This window comes from Bos javanicus, chromosome 19 (assembly GCF_032452875.1).
Source record: "Bos javanicus breed banteng chromosome 19, ARS-OSU_banteng_1.0, whole genome shotgun sequence".
NCBI lineage: Eukaryota > Metazoa > Chordata > Mammalia > Artiodactyla > Bovidae > Bos > Bos javanicus.
Genome location: NC_083886.1, coordinates 43,267,375 through 43,285,131, shown reverse-complemented (window position 1 = coordinate 43,285,131; position 17,757 = coordinate 43,267,375). Strand labels below are relative to the sequence as shown.

The 17,757-nt window shown below is 54.7% G+C and overlaps 1 non-coding gene across 1 annotated transcript; it reads right to left on the bottom strand.

Annotated features, from left to right (window-relative positions):
- Window positions 1–2,790: 2,790 nt before the first annotated feature.
- On the bottom strand, window positions 2,791–2,910 carry LOC133233153 (small nucleolar RNA SNORA26). The gene has a single exon (XR_009731629.1). It is a non-coding gene; the product is annotated as a small nucleolar RNA SNORA26 (small nucleolar RNA).
- Window positions 2,911–17,757: the final 14,847 nt, after the last annotated feature.

Below are 17,757 nucleotides of genomic sequence, written 5' to 3'. Positions count from 1 at the left end.
TCTGAATGCAGAGTTCCAAAGAATAGCAAGAAGAGATAAGAAAGCCTTCCTCAGTGATCAATGCAAAGAAATAGAGGAAAACAACAGAATGGGAAAGACTAGGGATCTCTTCAAGAAAATTAGAGATACCAAAGGAACATTTCATGCAAAGATGGGCTCGATAAAGGACAGAAATGGTATGGACCTAACAGAAGCAGAAGATATTAAGAAGAGATGGCAAGAATACACAGAAGAACTGTACAAAAAAGATCTTCACGACCCAGATAATCACGATGGTGTGATCACTGACCTGGAGCCAGACATCCTGGAATGTGAAGTCAAGTGGGCCTTAGAAAGCATCACTATGAACAAAGCTAGTGGAGGTGATAGAATTCCAGTTGAGCTATTCCAAATCCTGAAAGATGATGCTGTGAAAGTGCTGCACTCAATATGCCAGCAAATTTGGAAAACTCAGCAGTGGCCACAGGACTGGAAAAGGTCAGTTTTCATTCCAATCCCAAAGAAAGGCAATGCCAAAGAATGCTCAAACTACCGCACAATTGCACTCATCTCACATGCTAGTAAAGTAATGCTCAAAATTCTCCAAGCCAGGCTTCAGCAATATGTGAACCATGAAATTCCTGATGTTCAAGCTGGTTTTAGAAAAGGCAGAGGAACCAGAGATCAAATTGCCAACATCCGCTGGATCATGGAAAAAGCAATAGAGTTCCAGAAAAGCATCTATTTCTGCTTTATTGACTATGCCAAAGCCTTTGACTGTGTGGATCACAATAAACTGTGGAAAATTCTGAAAGAGAAGGGAATACCAGAACACCTGATCTGCCTCTTGAGAAATTTGTATGCAGGTCAGGAAGCAACAGTTAGAACTGGACATGGAACAACAGACTGGTTCCAAATAGGAAAAGGAGTTCGTCAAGGCTGTATATTGTCACCCTGCTTATTTAACTTATATGCAGAGTACATCATGAGAAACGCTGGACTGGAAGAAACACAAGCTGGAATCAAGATTGCCAGGAGAAATATCAATAACCTCAGATATGCAGATGACACCACCTTTATGGCAGAAAGTGAAGAGGAACTAAAAAGCCTCTTAATGAAAGTGAAAGAGGAGAGTGAAAAAGTTGGCTTAAAGCTCAACATTCAGAAAACGAAGATCATGGCATCTGGTCCCATCACTTCATGGCAAATAGATGGGGAAACAGTGGAAACAGTGTCAGACTTTATTTTTCTGGGCTCCAAAATCACTGCAGATGGTGACTGCAGCCATGAAATTAAAAGACGCTTACTTCTTGGAAGCAAAGTTATGACCAACCTAGATAGCATATCCAAAAGCAGAGACGTTACTTTGCCAAAAAAGATTCGTCTAGTTAAGGCTATGGTTTTTCCTGTGGTCATGTATGGATGTGAGGGTTGGACTGTGAAGAAGGCTGAACACCGAAGAATTGATGCTTTTGAACTGTGGTGTTGGAGAAGACTCTTGAGAGTCCCTTGGACTGCAAGGAGATCCAACCAGTCCATTCTGAAGGAGATCAGCCCTGGGCTTTCTTTGGAAGGAATGATGCTAAAGCTGAAACTCTAGTACTTTGGCCACCTCATGTGAAGAGTTGACTCATTGGAAAAGACTCTGATGCTGGGAGGGACTGGGGGCAAGAGGAGAAGGGGACAGCAGAGGATGAGATGGCTGGATGGCATCACTGACTTGATGGACATGAGTCTGAGTGAACTCTGGGAGTTGGTGATGGACAGGGAGGCCTGGGGTGCTGCGATTCATGGGGTCACAAAGAGTCGGACACGACTGAGCAACTGATCTGATCTGATCTCCTTTGTACAGAGGCCTCTCCCGGCCATGCTGTTTTATTTATTATTATTATTTATTTTGCTGTGCCAGGCCTCAGTTGCGGCACGCAGGATCTTCCATCTGCCTTGCGGCATGCGGTATCTTTTTAGCTGTGGCACGTGACTTCTTTTAGTTGTGGCACGTGGGATCTAGTCCCTGACCAGGGATCGAACCCCTGCCCCCTGCGTTTTAGCCAGCGGACCACTAGGGGAGTCACATGATCACCCTGTTTTAAGCTGCAGCCCTCCACCCTTTCTTCTCATACTCCTTTTCCTGCATCACCGCTCTTTTTTTTCTTTTCCCCTTAGCACCTTCTAGGACACGGTGTATTTTATCTATTTATCAGTGCTGTTAATGCCCACCTCCTCCACTGGAATCAACCATCAGTTACTGATAGATCGCAAGCCCTTTAGCACAGGGCCTGACACACAGTAGGCTCAGTAAACACTGGTCGAAGGCATGTATGAGTTAAAGTGCTTTGTTTACTATGTAGTCTCCTGTGTCACTGCTATTGCTTCCATTTTTACTGGTTTATTATTCCTAGTTGCATGAAGGACATGTTCACGGAGAGCAACTCAAGCTGAAGCCCTCATCTCTCCCGGTGGCCCTGGCTCATCAGCGCTCCCAGGGGTACCACCCTCAGCACTGCACGTCCTTCAACCGTTTTCAGCTCTCCTGTTCACTCCCCTCCTCTGCAGTTATACTGCTCTTTCCTGGAGACATACGTGCTGGAGCTTGCCCTTGCTCAAAGACCACTGCGTAAGGATTTAAGTACAAACTCAGCCTTGCCCATTAGGCTCCCAAATGATCTTGCCCTTAACGCCTTAACCCCTGACCTAGTCTTGGGACAAACTGGATTCCTTAGAAACGATGCTTTCCTGACTCCGTGCCTTTGCTCAGGCTAGTCTCTCTATCTGGAGTGACTACTTCTTCTTCTTCTTTTTTTTCCCGTCAGCTGTGACTCCAGCCAGGATCCAAAGAGGAGTTCCACAGTCTCTTCTCTGGATTTTACGGAGACTGTCTTTACCCTTCTGTGTTAGCCTCCTAAGGCACTGCGAACCTTAAAAGGGCACAGGAAAAGGGTGTGGAGGGCCTTCTTTCATCTTCACTTGCCTCCAGTTCTACCTGCCCACCCCACCTCTTTTTTTTTTTTTTAATTCAGAGAGTTTTCTTGTTTGTTTATAATTTTTTTGGTTGTACTGGGTCTTCGTTGCTGTGTCGGCTTTCTCTAGCTGCGGTGAGCGGGGTCCACTCTCCAATTGTGGTTTGTAGATTTCTCATTGCAGTGGCTCTAAGGTGCTCAAATTCCAGTGACTGTGGCACATGGGCTCAGTAGTTGAGGCTCCCGGGCTCTAGAGCACAGGCTCAATCCTTGTGGCAGGTGGGATCCGCCAGGGATGGAACCCATGGCTCTTGCACTGGCAGGTCGATTCTTTACCACTGAGCCACCAGGGAAGTCCCTGTGCTGTGCTATGCTTAGTCGCTCAGTTGTGTTTGACTCTGTGACCCCATGGACCGTAGCCCGCCAGGCTCCTCTGTCTGTGGGGATTCTTCAGGCAAGAATACTGGAGTGGGTTGCCATGCCCTCCTCCAGGGGATCTTCCTAACCCAGGGATCGAACCTGGGTTTTCCGCATTGCAGGCGGATTCTTTACCACCTGAGCCACCAGGGAAGCCCCTACCTGCCCAGCTTCAACATCACTTTCCTGATGCTTCTCTATCTTTTGGAAACTTTTGCTGACCTTCTATTTTGGTGAGTATTCGGTGCTGAGTTGAGTTTTGGGTCACGTCACTTGGAGGCCACGAGGCCAGACTGTAAGCTGTAAATGAACTGTAAAGGAATGGGCTGTACCTTGTTCCTTCCTGTGTCTGGAGGAGATGGAGCGCAGTGCTCAGCCCGGTCTACTCCGGAACTTGCTCCGAGCGGCGGAACGGGCGCACTTCCTTCTATGGACACAAGATGGCAACATAGACCAGGCTTCAGAACAGGTGAGGCTCCCTCCCCTCCCATGTTCCCCGGTCTTCCCTGCACTCAAGGCCCTAAAAAGTAACCCAGTTCCCTCCAAGTGTGTGGAGGAGAGTCGTCTCTCTAGGACTTGGGGCGTCTGTTCTGGGGTGGGGGCACCGGTGGGAGGCCTACAGGGAGGGTGTGCGTGGGTTTCCTGTACCTCCCCCTCCCAAGGTCCGTTTTCCAAGGGAGACCCAGGTAGGATGGAAGGAGCACCGGGGAGGGAGTGGTAGGTTTGGTCCTAGGTCTGCACTGCGGCCTCGGGCAAGTGTCTGTGTACTAGGAACGAACTGATCACAAAGTCCAGCTCGCGGCAAATGGCCACGGAGACTCCACTTTCGGCTCTCTCTCAGACCCCTTGCCCCAGTTTTTCGGAAGGTGAAATGATGATTGCACTAATTATCTGACAGTCACCACATTCTCCGCTTTTCTGGGATTCTGTGTGGCCCAGAAGAGGGGCAAGATGCCAGAAGAGGGGCGATGTTGGAACAGAGGGGACTTTATTTTAAACTTTTGGCTGCACTCAAGGCATGTGGGACCTTAGTTCCCCCACCAGGGATCCCACCCCCGCCCCCGCATTGAAAGGCAGAGTATTAACTGCTGGACAGCCAGGGAAGACCTCATTGCTATTGCTGTTTATTATTGGACTCATTGGAAAAGACTCTGATGCTGGGAGGGATTGGGGGCAGGAGGAGAAGGGGACGACAGAGGATGAGATGGCTGGATGGCATCACCGACTCGATGGACGTGAGTTTGAGTGAACTCCGGGAGTTGGTGATGGACAGGGAGGCCTGGCGTGCTGCAATTCATGGGGTCGCAAAGAGTGGGACACGACTGAGCAACTGAACTGAATGAACTGAACTGATTGGAGTCCTTTCCGCTCCAACATTTGACCACTGAGACCAACTGAGAAAGCAAGGGCAGGACAGTGTAGTTTAGGGATGTCTGAAATGGGTCTGCCTGAGGGGAAGGGCAAAGATGTCTGGAGAGGGTCAGGGACAGCCTGGGGCTTCCCTGGGGCGAGGAGTTGTGTGGTAAAGGGGCGGGATTACCCCCAGCAGTTCTCAGGGACAGCTGGGTTGGGTAGGGACTGCGTGTCCTTTCACCTCTTCCCGGGGCACGCAACGACGGGTCTGCCCAGCAGAGGGCGCCGCGAGCACGCGGAGCCCAGCCTTGAGCTTCCTCCAGCTTCGTAGTTCAGTTCAGTTCAGTCGCTCAGTTATGTCCGACTCTTTGCGACTGCAGCACGCCAGGCTTCCCTGTTCATCACCAACTCCCGGAGCTTGCGCAAACTCATGTCCGTCGAGTCGGGGATGCCATCCAACCATCTCATCCTCTGTCATCCCCTTCTCTTGCCTTTAGTCTTTCCCAGCATCAAGGTCTTTTCCAATCAGTCAGTTCTTCACATCAGGTGGCCGAAGTATTGGGGTTTCAGCTTCAGCGTCAGTCCTTCCAATGAATATTCAGGACTGATTTCCTAATGGATGTCTCCTGGGCCTCTGCACGTGAAGCCTGGCATGCTGCCGTCCATGGGGTCACAAAGAGTCGGACACGACTAAGTGACTGAACAACAACTGCAACCCTCACCTGGGATGTGATGGGAGTGAGGGTACTGCTCTGCTGGCTAAGCTGGGGAGCTGTGGGCATTGTTACCATTTGTAATTGTGCTGGCTTATATCCCAAGTGGCAATTGTGGGTTTGCCTGTAATTAGTAATCATTCATTCACTCATTTATTTATTCAGTTCACACTATTGCACACCCACTGAGTGGCAGGCACTGTAGTGGGAGTGAAGTGGCAAACAAGGAGTGTGCCCTGATGACCAACGCCAACCACCCATGTCACAGGTCAGCCCGGGGCGCTTGGGGAGTGCCCGGGAGGGGGAACACGTCCTGCCTCCATTCCTGTAAGTGCGCCCACTCCGAGGTGAGCAAGGTTATGCCTCTTACACAGAGGAGAGAATTGAGGTTCAGAGAGGTTAGGTAAGGTGCCCAAAGTCACACAGCCTTTAAGGGGACGAGCTGGGGTTTGCACCTGGAGCCTTCCCCACCTGCCCTGTGAGGCTGCCTCCCTCAGGGAAGAGCCAGTGAGGGTGTGAGGGGGTGAGAGGCTGTTCTGGGGGCTCCGCCTATGCATGGCCTGAGCAGGACAGGAGCCTGTGGGCAGGGGAGCATACAGCTGGCTGATTCATCCCAGAATGAATGACTTTGCAGCAATCAGAACTGCCCAGTCATGGAAGGGTGAACCTGAGGAGCAGAAGTGATTTGTCTCTTTGCGGGCCTTGCAGGGGCTGCCGGCAGCCCCCGGCGCATTCACACAGCATTGGAGGCTCAGCCTGGCACAGTTCCCTTCTCCCTCCAGCCTCGTCTTGCCTCCTCTCCTGGCTGTTCTCTTTGTTCCTGCCTTTCCGGCCTTCCTTCAGCAACTTGTTGGGCACACACACCTCTGGGCCTTTGCACATGCACACTCCCTCTTGTCTGGCTAACTCACCCACCTTCAGGCCGTTCCAAGCCTTCCCCAATGGGTTGAGTGCTGCTTTGCTGGTTTAAGCTTCTCATTCCCCCTAAATATGCCTCTTCACGCCTTACTGATCTTTCCCAGGTAGCTCAGTAGTAAAGAATATGCCTGCCAATGCAGGAGACACAAGAGATGCAGGTTCAGTACCTGGGTTGGGATGATCTCCTGGAGGGGGAAATGGCAACCCACTCCAGTATTCTTGCCTGGACAGAGGAGCCTGGTGGGCTACAGCCATAGGGTTGCAGAGTCAGACACGACTGAAGTGACTTAGCACTTAGCACGCATGCCTTACAGAAATTAACGGGTAATACTCGTCCCCGCTGGACTGTCAGATATACCTGACAGAATGTCTTGTTCTCAGTGCAGCGGGGTGCCTCCTTTGGTGCTCAAGAAAGGTTTCTTGAAAGAATTAATGAGGAATGAATGAAGGTAAGAAAGAATGAAACAAACAAGCAAAGCCCAATGCATGGTCAGGAGATTTGGGTCAGTTGATGATCTTTCAAGTATCTTCCAGCCACCCTCTGGCTGCAGCTCTTGTTCCTTGCTCAGGGCACACCCCCCTCCCCCCAACGCCCGTCCCCCATCCCCGAGTCTCAAAGACACAATTAACACCTAACGTTTTTTAAGCATCTGGACACCCTGCTGGGCACTGCCATATGTATTCTCACCCATCAAATAATCAGGGACGACCTGAAACGTTGTCAGTGGACACAAGTTTGAAGACTTCAGTCGGCCTGGAAGAGTTTGCGGGCTGGCCTCGCTCGTTGTCTTGAGTCCGCACGGCCCCGCCCTCCCTCGGACCCCACCCCTTGTATGCACGTCCAAAGACGGCCAGCAGGTGGCGGTAGACGACAAAGGTCGGGGCTCAGCTTGCTCCGTCCCATCCCCGACCGCCGGCAGGGGCGCTGAGGCTCTACTGGGTGCTCGGATGCGGAGGGTCGGGTTTACTAAGTAGGGCTAGGGAGACGGGGTCAGCCCTGCCTGGAGATGGCGTAGGTCAGAAGCTTAGCAAAGGAGGAAGGAAGGCTGTGTGGCACCTTCGTTCTTTCTCTTTCGTATAGTGCAGTATTGGAGAAGGAAATGGCAACCCACTCCAGTGTTCTTGCCTGGAGAATCCCAGGGACAGGGGAGCCTGGTGGGCTCCCGTCTATGGGGTCGCACAGAGTCGGACACGGCTGAAGTGAGTTAGCAGCAGCAGCAGCAACCTCTACCTTATAGGCTTAAGAAGTAAACTTTTTTTTAGGTTTTACTGGCTATCTGGTCTCTTCCATAATCACTCACTTCTGGTCTCCAAGTGTGAAATAACCCTTGAACAAATGGGTGTGGCCGTGTTCCAATAAATACTTGTGGACATTAAAATTTGAATTTCATCCACTTTTCATATGTTGTTCTTTTATTGAAAAAAAAAAAAAAGACTGAAAAATGTAAAAAACCATTCTTAGCTCTTGGGCAGGGTGACCCCTGATCTAGGTAAAGTCCCAAACCAGTGCCTGGCATACTGTGGGTGCTCAGCAGCCCTGGGAGGACTTGGCAGGACACTCTCCTCCCGGTTTTGGTTCTGGGTCTCCTAAACCACTCGCAGAAGCGGTCAGTTAAGGGGATCCCTCTCCTACCCTCCTCCCTGTGGCCCTGGCTGCATTTTCCCCACCTCCATGCCTCTACCTGGGCAGTTGCCTCCTTCTAATGAAATCTCTGTCTTTATCACCTTACAAGGCCCAATCTCATTGCTCTCTGTAAAAATTCAACTTTAATTGAGGTACTGAAGTATTCACCCATCTTAAGTGCAGAGTTAATGAGTTTTGATAAATGCATTTACCCAAGGGGCCACCACCCTATCAAGAGAGAGAATATTTCCTTCACCCCCAAAAGCTTTCCTGGACACTTTCCTAGTCAACCTTGTATATTTTTTTAAATGTCTCCAGTCATCAAGCACTTGCAATGTGCCAGGCTTCAGGAACAAGTCCTGTCTCACTGAAGCCTCGGGAACCTGGTGGGGTGGTGGCAATTGTTCTATTTATTAGACCTCGTTGCAGTGAGTGGGCTTTTCTTGGGGGCACACAGCTTCTCTAGTTGCTGTATATGGGCTTTTAGTTCCCTGACCAGGACTTGAACCTGGTCCCCTGCATTGGAAGTGTGGAGTCTTAACCACTGGACCTCCAGGCAAGTCCCGTCAGTTGTTATATGTGGGCACCTTTCAGCTCAGGACCTTGAGCTCTGGGATGGGGAGACATGTGCTCACCGAGAGTCAGGTCAGGGCTGAGATTTGGTCCTGGCCTGCTGCTTCCTAACTGCTCTCCTGCCTGCGTTTCTCTGAGCCCTGCTTTGTGTTCCTGGGGGCAGCATGGCACACACTTCTATGCCACTGGCTGTTTGCAGTGTGTCTTGGGACCAGGAGCTTCAGCATCCCCTGGGAGCTGGCCAGAAATGCAGAGTCTCGGGCCACACCCAGAACTGCTGAGTTCCCCAGTCTCCAGGTGATTTCAAGGCTGAGAATCGCTGTCCCGAGGCCAGCTCTTGGTTGTGTCTGTGTCCTGGAAGGCAGGGGCTGAGCCCACCTCAGGGCCACCATACTGCAGTCCCCCATGACTCAGAGTTGAGTTAGGAGGTGAAGGGAAGAGCAGGAGACTGGAGCTTTGGGGTAAAGGTTTGGGGGTGGGGCTTGTGTATCCTAGGAGCTAGTGGGAAGACTGAGTCAGTGGTAGGGGTTGGTCTGTCCACTTGGAGTTTGGAGGTCTGGCTCTCCTGTTGGTCACTGTCCAGGTAGATACAGGGAGTCTAGTTCATTTGCATATTACTTGCATGTGATTATCTTGTCTCTGGTGCCTTTCGTCTTGCAGATTACACCGTGGAGGAGTGGGGGGCGGGGGTAGGTGGGGTTGGAGCAGGCTGGAATCTGGAGCAGTGGACAGGACACAGGGCCAGGATGCTGGGGAGGCCTTGGGCTGCAGACCCATGCCTAGCTCCTGTCTGAGGCACATCCTGGGAGCAGGTCTGGCATAAAGCACTGACCCTCTTTGGATCAGACAGGGTTGCCTGTGAGTTTCTCCAAGCTCTGGACACTTGCTGTGGGAGCAAGCCTGGGGGCCGGGCTGTTTCTCACCTCCCTGCCTTCATCCTCCCCCTCAAATTCCCCCAGGGCTGTTGCTCACCTCCTTACCTTCACCCCGCCTCCCCACCAGGTTCCCCCACTTTGAATGCCCATTCCCATGCTCCGTCACAGTCCCACACATGTGTGTTCAGACAGCAGGATTCTTTCCAGCAGTGAGCAAGAGAACATAAAAGGAGCTGTATTATGAGCCCAATCATATGAAGTACAAAAGCAGTCCTATGAGTCTCTGCTGTTAGTAATGCTTACCTGGGGTGGGGGGTTAGTACTTGGAAGAGAGCATGGGATGGAGGGTGGGGGGCTCTGGGAGATGCTCAAATTGTTTTGTTATCTGGGTGCTGGTTTCACTTTGTGAAAATTCACTGAGCTGCACAGAGATTGTACATGCATTTTTCTTTCTTTCATTTCTTTACTTTTTAAAATTTTTACTGATTTACTCAATATTTATTTTACATTTACCATGTAAGAAATATGGCAATAATACAATTTAGAAAAGTTCACTTTTTGGACCAAGCATCTACACTATGTCTGTCCCTCAGATCATTTATATTAAAAATATGTCTAGAGTCTTCCCTGGAGGTTCAGGGGTTAAGACTTCACCTTCCAATGCAGGGGGTGCGGGTTCGATCCCTGGTCGAGGAACTAAGATCCCACATGCTCCATGGCCAAAAAACTAAAAGATAAAACAGAAGTGATATTGTAACAAATTCCACAAGGACTTAAAAAATGATCCACATTAAAAAAAAAGAAGCCTTTAAAGAAAGTCTGTATTTTGGGATCTCTAGCATTCTAAATCCTCTAGCTTTGCTTTTTACATGTCTTTAAGAAAAGAAAATTTTCATTGAGTTCTCTTTGCATTTTATATATTAACAAGGTAATTTTAATGTGCAATAATACCACATGGAGGGATTATTTTATGAACTACTCTGTACGTGCATTTTTTTCCTGTACATTAAGTTGAAAAAGACCAGATTGAATGTCCAGAAGAATCCTGTGCATATTAGCCTAGGAATGCTCCTCTTCCCATTGGCAGCTGATAAGGCCCTGGCTGCTCCGTGGGGTTTTGGTTTCCACTCTCCCTGTGGGCTGGGGCTCCCTGACATCAGGCCCATGGCCATGCATCCGTGTCTCCCAGCCTGGGACCTGCACAGAGCAGGCGCTGAGCATCTCGGCACGAACTCGACTCCTCATCGTCCTTGGGGTGACCTCCGAGGCCCTAGGGCACCAGACAATGTGTGTGGGGTGTGTTTCTTCTTACTGCTGCCCCCCAAGAAGGCCAGCATTAACACAGCTGGCTGTGGCCCAGGGTTAGAAGTGGGCTAAGGGTGGGGAGGGCAGAAAGTGCCACAAGGGAGAGAGGGGTCTCTGGTGTGGGGGGCCGCTGACATTCTGGGTCCTCAGCACCCCACTTGCTGCTGCTCCCACAAGCCGGGGTCGGCACCTCCTCCGGTCTGGTATGCTCACGCCTCGCCTTCAGGGTGTCCAGGCCCCTGCGGAACCCCCGTTTCAGGCACAGGGAGTCTCTGATTTCTCTGGACTTGGCAGTGTGCTCGGGCCACTCTGAACCTGCCCAGCGCTGCCTCTGACTCACCCCTGCTCTCCCCACCCTGCGAGTCAGCCCTCCCCGTGGGGCCCAAGTTACAGGTTCCTGCAGGCTGCCATAGAGCCCCCTCCCTACTGCCTGGGACTTGTCATTGAGGAAACCTGGGCAGTGGTCTGGCCTCTCTGGCTTCAGTTTCCCTTGTCTATAGGTGGGAGAACAATTCTGCAGCTCTGAGGTCTGAAGAGTATGGGACGCCTTGGGACCCAGCAGGGCAGGGTGCCAAGGCCGGCTCGGGGGTGGTTGGTGAGGGGCACAGCTCCTCCCCCTCAGGGGCATGGGGTCTGTGTGGTGGGGGAGGTGAGTGGTGGGAAGGTCTGTGCTGCTGTTCCTGGGAGGTGGCTGGGGGTGCCAGGGTGAGCTTGGGAGAGTCAGGGGCCTGGATTTGGCCCAACTTGATCCTTGTCTGCAGGCCCATTCCCTCTCTGGGCCTCAGTGGACTCCTTGGTCAAGGAGGCCATTGGGTTCTATTGTCCTTCAGGCCCCTGGAACTCTCTCATATCCATGCTGTGTTTGATCTGCCCAGAATGTTATTTTGGAATAGTTTCTACATTTAAAAGATCGGGAGGCCTTTCAGTCAAATCCTAAGTTCCAGCTTCCTAAGTGGGCAGAGGTCTGGCTTCTTTGGGATTCTTTGTGCCAGCAGCAAAGCAGAGCAGCTGCTGCTGGGGGCCTCCACTCCCTGGGGCCCCAGCCCCCCGCACCGTCCACACCCCAGACCCTAGCCCTGGGGTGTCTGAGTGAGGCTCCCCCTCTAGCCTAGTGGGTATCCTTGCCCAGGACCCTCTGCCTCCAGCTAGGTCAGCCCTGTGTGTATGTCCCCCACTTCCCAGCAGCACTGCGCCCAGCAGCTGGCATACTTGCATGAACAAGCCTCTTTTCTCTGTTTTGCAAACTTCAGGCTTTGGAGGACAGGTCTGGATTAGATGGGCATTAGCTCATGTGTTTATCCAAAGCAAAGGCCTAGGTTTTGGGATTTCCGGGGCAGGGGAGTGTCCAGAGCCTGGGTCAGGGCCCCCAGAAGGTGTCAGCTTGTGGGGACATGGGTCCTTCCCTCCTGGGGTCAGGTCCTTCCCCTCCCCCTGCGATGCCCCCCACTCTCAGTATCTCAGCCTGGTCACAAGCCCTTGGAGACCAGCTCCTCACCTGCCTGCTGGTCTCCTGGCCTCACTTTCACACCCTCACCTCCAAATGCCACACTCATTGTGTTCTTTTTGGCACGGCTGTCTATCCACGTCCTTAGGCCCCTTTCCCTCCCTCCCCATCCTCAGCTTCTCCTCCCGCTTCCCCCGAAACCTGCCCTGCCCTGGCCCAATGGGCTGTCCACGATGCCCACAGTCTCCTGCGCCAGGCTGTGGGGCCTCGGTCCAGCCTCCCAACCTCCAGCACAGAGCCAGGCACACAGTCATGCGCATCTGAGCATGGGTTTCAGGATTTCCAAAACCATGTGTCGTTCTGCTGCCCCGGAAATCCTGATGAGCACATGGCCAGTGCTCAACCACGTTCTAATGGTCGAAGCTGCCCTTTGTCTGCGGGGCAGGGGCTGGGGAGGAGTCACCGAAGGTCAGGCCAGGATTCTTTGGGCTGTTGCTTGGCCATTGCTGGGAGAGGGAGAAAGGGTAGCCCCGGCCCTTAGACTAGAGGCCAGGGAGGCCCCCTCCCCTCTGACACCGCTCCTGAGCACAGCCCTGGGCTTCTGTCCTCAGCCACCCGCTGGCACTCGGGGGTGCCAGCCCTGGGCCAGGCAGTGGCCTAAGCAGTTGTACAGAGAGCCCTCGGAAACAGGGCCTCCCAGCCAGCGGTGAGCCCCCTGCCCACAGCCCTGCTCCTGCACCCCTGGCTCAAGCCGGCTCAGCTCCTGGTGGGCAAACAGAGCGAGGGAGCCTTCTCAGGGACAACCCAGGCCTGCTTCTGACAGATGGGGAAACTGAGGTCCAAGAGAGGTGGTGACTTGACCCAGAGTCCTGAGACCCTCTCCCAGGGCTGGCCCGAGTGCTGGGTGGTACAGAGTCAGTCCTGGGCATCAGGACATGCCAGTGTCTGCGGTGCTGCTCCCATCTGAGCAGCAGGGGAGCCTGCCCTGCCCCCAGCTGGCTCCACCTGGCTGGCGTGTCCCAGAGCCAGCAGAAAGCTAGGGCGGGGGCAAGTCTGAATTGGCCCAGGTGGCTGCAAGTCCCAGCGGGCCCTCCCTGCCCGCAGGCGCTGGGAGCAGGGCTTGAGCTCCACACCCCAAATCCTCTGCCTTCCCTCCCCACCCACGCGTTCAGCCTGGGGCCCAAACATGGCATGGAGCCAGCCCAGCCTCCCTCCTTGGTAACCGAGGCACAACACCCAACAATAGAGACTCTTTGTCCTGCCAAGGCCGCACCCCAACCTGGGCCTGCATGCCTGGCTGGGGAGAAGCCTGTGGGGGGGAAGGTGGGAAGACAGGCAGGGGGAGGGGGCAGCAGGGCCCCTGAGCCTGGAGACCCTTCCCTCCCTTCTCAAGCTCAGGGGAGCCAGGGCTGTTGCCCAGCAGCCTTGGATGGTGTGGCCCCAGCCCCTTAGACTTGGTAGCAAGCAGAACGCGGAAACGGGCCAGGTGGATCACAGGGAAAAGTGTTATTGTTCAGTCGCTAAGTCGGGTCTGACTCTTTGTGACCCCGTGGACTGCATGCAACGCTCCAGGCTTCCCATGTCCTTCACCATCTCCCAGAGCTTGCTCAAACGCATGTCCATCGAGTCGGTGATGCCATCCAACTTTCTCATCCTCTGTCGTCCCCTTCTCCTCCCGCCTTCAATCTTTCGCAGCATCAGGGTCTTTTCCAATGAATCAGCTCTTCCCATCAGGTGGCCAAAGTATTGGAGCTTTCAGCTTCAGCATCAGTCCTTCCAATGAATATTCAGGACTGAGTTCCTTTAGGATTGACTGGTTTGATCTCCTTGCTGTCCAAGGGACTCTTAAGAGTGTGGGTCTGAGCAAGAAAGCCCTCCTGGGCCAGCTGGGCTGTGGGAAGGTTTCAGGGGTTGGTTATGAGAAGGCCCTTCTGTCCTGGTAGGGAGGAGGGCAGCAGGGCGTCTTTCTTGGCAGGGGAAGGATGGGAAGTTCACCAGCCCCCAAGGCTGGGGCAGGGGGCACTGGGAGGCTGTTCTAGCATCGTGTTTGGGGGCGACTGGGTGAGCAGAGGGGATCAGGACCTAGGAAGTTGGGTGGTACTGAAGAGGGAAGGACAGCTTTTCTGGACTTCACTGGCTTTTAGTTTCCATGGCCCAGGGCTTGGGACTGTGCGGTGATAGAGGCAGACAGGGTGTCCGCCCTGGGGAGCCCCCAGTTAGGGGAGAAACAAGGCCCCAGCCCTTGAGGGCGCCTGGTCTGAGACGGGGGGCCCAGCTTCTGTTCTGGGGAATTTGGGAACATCCATGTTGGGTGACAGAGAATGGATGGAGTCTCTCAGCTCGAAGCATGGACCTCACGAGGCCTCCTTGGTAAATGCCTCTGACACTCAGGGAGTGATGGAATCTGGGGGTCTTCTTGCTTCCCCTCCCTGGGTTGGGGCACCTTCCCAGAGCTGGTGAGCCCTTCCCCTGGTTACCAGGCCTGGTCAAAGTTGTGCTTAATTGAAACTGCTTTTCCAATGCTTGCAGGTTGAGCAGAAGCTTCTCCCCCCACCTCTGCCCGGCCCTGTGGGGGAGTAACCAGCCCTGGCACCCTTCTGTGGACGTGGAGACTGAGGCTCAGTGACACGAGGGGGCCATGCTAGAGGGCTTGGGTCCTACGGGCCAGACTGTTGTTTTTAGAGTGCCCAGCTCTCGGACATCTTGGGGGAATCTGGTGTGGGCAGACCACGGGCAGAGCCGGGAGGGGGAAGTCCCACGGTATCCCTGCTGTCCCCCTCGTCCCGAGGCCCAGTGGGTGCTGTCCCAGCTCTCCACCCCTCTCTCAGGCCCTGTCCCTTGCTTCAGTCCCCGGTGGGCCAGGGGAGGGAAGGGTGGGGCCGGAGAGCCTGGTTCCTGCTGAGACTGTATCTTCCCGGCCCACGGCCCACCCAGGCTTAGTCAGGGCCGGGCGGGAGCCAGGGGGGTGGCAGGTTTCCCAGGGCCAGCCCGGGCGGTGTCCACATTCTTCACAAGCAGGGTGCGTCGGGGTTTGGCCAAGCCAGGTGTTCTGGGCTCTGCCCCGGCCCCCGCCTGCCAGCTCAGCGCTGCGGCCTTGGCCTTGTATGGATCCTGCCTGGCAGCCGCCTAGAATGGGGCGTGGGAACTGCTTGCCTTGCATATCCCTGCTGGGAGGGGTGCAGGCTGGCTTGGGGGAAGCCTGCTGGAGCCCCAGCCCCCACCATGGCCTTGGCAGCTGGGGTGCCCACTGCTCGCCCCTCCTCACGCCCCCCTTGGCCTCTGCGCTTGGAGAGCTGGAGGCTGAGGCTCACACCGGTGTGTGGTTTGGGCCTTGGCTCTCTCATGGCTCAGCAAGCACTGGAGGGAAGAGCAAAGGGTGTTCTGACAGCTGGGGAGGTGGTGAGGGCCCCTTCAAGGCCAGGAGGCAGTGGGTGGGGGGGCACTTCCTGTTTGTAGCCCCCCAGTCTCTGGAGGAGGCCTTTGTCCTCACCAGCTTGGAGACCTGGGTGCCAGGTGGGGCCTGGGGCAGAGGCTCAGAGTGGGGCCCTGTGCCCATGGGGGCTGCCTCTGGGGCCTGCCAACAGCTTGCCACTTTCCCTGTTTCCTCCACAGCCTGGCTGGGCTCTCTGCATGACAGGGGGCTGAGAGGGATTCATGTGGGGGTTGGTCAAGGTCACTCTCTGTGAGATGCTCCCACAGTCCATTTCCTCTCTCTGGCTTCTCCTGTCACAGGAAGACAGAGCCCCCTACTCTATCGAGGCCCCTGGGCTCTTGGTGGGTGAACTGTGACCTTGAGACTGAGACTCGAGATGGGCTATCCTGGGACCCTACCCCTTCTGCGTGGGGGACCCTCCCCCCAAGCTCTGCAGCTTCCCATCAACCTCTGCGGGTCAGGCCTGGCTCCTGGCTGGGGCTGGCAGAGATAACCTTAAGTCTGGGATCTGGGGACCCTGACCGTAGTTGCCCCGTCTCCTTTGAGGGCGGCTGGTAGAGCTAGAGTTTCATGCACTCCGGCGAATGGCGGCCTGCCCGTCACCCAGTTCTGCGGCCTCAGCAGTTCCGTGGGGCCTGGGCTGGCGCCCTCCGTCATGTCCCTGCAGCAAGCAGGGCCGGGCTGTTTCCCGGGCAGGCCCGGTGTAGCTTGGGCTGCAGAAACCACTTCCCAGGCTTTGGTGGGAACCAACAGCTCTGGCCCTGGGCCCAGGGTGGGCGTGGGAATTCTGTCCTGCACGAAAGGCCGGGGAGGGTGACACCAGGGCTGCGGGAGGAGAGGCAGGGGACGAGATGAGATGTCAACCGTGCCCCCAGAGAGGCAGCAGGCTGAGTGCCAGGCCGCCAGGGGCTGGGCCATGGGAGGGAGAGCAGGTGGGCGCACGCAGCCCCCTCCCTAGCTAGCCCATCGCCGAGCACCTCTCAGGCCTGCCCTTTCCAGCCGCCTTTGGCTGAGCCCTAGGGCTGGCTTTCTGGGTGCCTCTATTCCTGGGGACCCTCTAGGGACTTCAGCTGCTTTTCTTCCTCCCCTGCCCAGGGCCTTGTGGCCGGAGGGCAGCACTTTGCCCCAGGGTAAGAATGGGGTGCTGTTTGCAGTGGAAAGAAGTACCTCAGTTCCTGGAAGCCACTCTGAGTCCTGGTGTCTTTGAGCTAAGGATGGTTCAGTGTATGAGTGTGTGCACATGTGTGCATGCATGTGTGTGCATGTGTTTGTATCGGGGGAAGCAGTTGTCCCAGTGGTGGTGGACTTGTGCACATTCAGACCAGGGTCCCTCTAGTTGGATTCTGAACCCTGAAGGATTCTGGGAGTTGGCACTGAGAACTGGGCCCCAGCGCAGCCTGGGAAGTCATGGGAACAGGTGAGAACAGGCTGGGAGGGTGCGGCACCAGCTGGAATGTGCGGCCTGGAGTAGCCCCACCCTCCCTCATGCAGGAATGGGCATGAGCTGAGGAGCCGGGACCCCGTGCCTTCCCTATGCTGTCCCCAGCTCTGCTCTGCTGGCCCCCAGCCTCTGTTCCCCCCATGGGGTGCCCCCACACCCCCCCACTCCAGGCTGCTTAGGAGAAGCTGAACTGCTCCTGAAGGTTCCTGGGTTTTTGGTTGGCGGGTTTGTTTCTGACCCTCTGACGGACAGACTTGTCACTCACGGGGGATGTGTTGTGATGACTTAGAAAAGCACAGTCTACCTGTGGAGGCTTCCCTGAGCCAGTGGATCGAGTTTCTTTTTCAAAAACTGTTTTGGCTGGGCCATACGGCACGTGGGATCTTGGTTCCCTGACCAGGGATTATACCCTTGCCCCCTGCATTGGAAGCTCGGAGTCTTAGCCACTGGGCCATCAGGGAAGTCCCTGGATGGGGTTTCTGCGCCGCTCTGCTGCTGGAATGGGGGCTGAGGGCGCCAGCCACTCCCGGAGCTTCTGGACATACTGTCAGCCTCTGTGGAGTGGCCTTGTCCTCGCCTGTCCTGCACGGCTGATCAGGACACCCTGTGGCCATGCTCCCCAGCAGGGCACATCGGCCTGTTCCTTGTGGGCCCCTGCCAGCCTCTCCAAGCTCAGCTCCCATCTCTGCCTCCCCAGCTGACTCCCTCCATCTAGGACATCT